Genomic DNA, 1,777 nt, shown 5'->3' with positions numbered 1-1,777 from the left:
TCACACGTAGCAACAAAGACCCAGCACAGTCAAAAATTAATAAATAAATATTTTTTTTAAAAAGAAAGCAAGGGTGGGACTTCTCTGATGGTGCAATGGCTAAGACTCTGTACTCTCACTACACGGGACCTGGGTTCAATCCCTGGTCAGGGGGCTAAGATCCCACATGCCGCAACAAAGACCCAGTACAGCCAAATAAACAAATAAAATATTAAAAAAGTAATAATCAACAATTAACACTAAAAAAAGAAAGCAAGGGTAATAGAGCCTTAGTTAATTGTCATGTACAAATCTTTTTCTTTTTTGACAAATCAAAAATTCTTTCATCAGCCGCAGTAGTCAAACCACCATGGTATTGGTACAGAAACAGACATATAGATCAAAGGAACAGAATAGAGACCCCCAAAATCAACCCACGCTCCTACTGTCAATTAATCCATGACAAAAGGGGCAAAACTATACGATGGATAAGACGGTCTCTTCAGCAAGCAGTGCTGGGAAAACTGGATGCTACACATGAAAGAGTGAAATTAGCTCATTTCTTCACACCATACACAAAAATAAACTCAAAATGGTTTAAAAACTTAAATGTAAAACAAGACACTGTTCAACTTTTAGAAAAAACATAGGCGAAACATTCTGTGACATAAATCATAGTAACATTTTCTTTGATCAATCACCCAAGGCAAAAGAAAGATCAATCAAAGCAAAAGTAAACAAGTGGGACCTAATCAAACTGAAAAGCCTATTATGCACAGCAAAGGAAACCATCAACAAAACTAAAAGAAAACCTACTGAATAGGAGAAAATATTTTCACAGGATGCAACTGACAAGGGGTTAATATCCAAACTATAGAGAATTGCCTGGCAGTACAGTGGTTAGCACTCCTCACTCACTGCTGAGGGCCCGAGTTCCTTTTTTTTTTTTTTTAATTTTTTTTGTATTGTAGTATAGTTGGTTAACAATGTTGTATTTGTCTCAGGTGTACAGCAAAGTGATTCAGTTATACATACTCATGTATCTTTTTTTTTTCAAAAATTTTCCCATTTAGATTATTACAGAATATTCAGCAAGACTTTTCTGGTGGCTCAGTGGTAAAGAATCTGCCTGCAATGCAGGAGATGCAGGTTCAATCTCTAGGTCAGGAAGATCCCCTCGAGAAGTGCATGGAAACCTACTCCAGTATTCTTGCCTGGAGAATCCCATGGACAGAGGGGCTTGGTGGGCTACAGTCCATAGGGTTGCAGAGTCCAACACAACTGAAGTGACTGAGCATGCACTTACATTGAGCAGAGTTCCCTGCGCTATACAGTAGGTCCTTGCTGGGTATCTATTTTATTTTATTTTTAATTAATTTATTTATTTTAGTTGGGGGCTAATTACTTCACAATACTGTAGTGGTTTTTGCCATACATTGACATGAATCAGCCATGGGTGTACATGTGTTCCCCGTCCTGAACCCCCCTCCCACCTCCCTCCCCATCCCATCCCTCAGGGTCACCTTAGTGTACCAGCCCCGAGCACCCTGTCTCATGCATCGATCCTGGACTGGTGATCTGTTTCACATATGATAATATACATGTTTCAATGCAATTCTCTCAAATGACCCCCCCCTCGCCTTCTCCCACAGAGAGCCCAGGTTCTATCCCTAATTTGGAACTAAGATCCCACACGCCATGCAGCATGGCCCCAAAAACACTGCAGAAAGAATTAAAGATTAAATTTAAAAAGTAAACCTAAGAAATCTAAAATACACAACCAGCTCATTCAACTCAA

Source organism: Giraffa tippelskirchi, chromosome X, assembly GCF_054371585.1.
Source record: "Giraffa tippelskirchi isolate mGirTip1 chromosome X, T2T-mGirTip1v1.2.pri, whole genome shotgun sequence".
Lineage (NCBI taxonomy): Eukaryota > Metazoa > Chordata > Mammalia > Artiodactyla > Giraffidae > Giraffa > Giraffa tippelskirchi.
Note: the sequence above shows the minus strand (reverse complement) of the source record.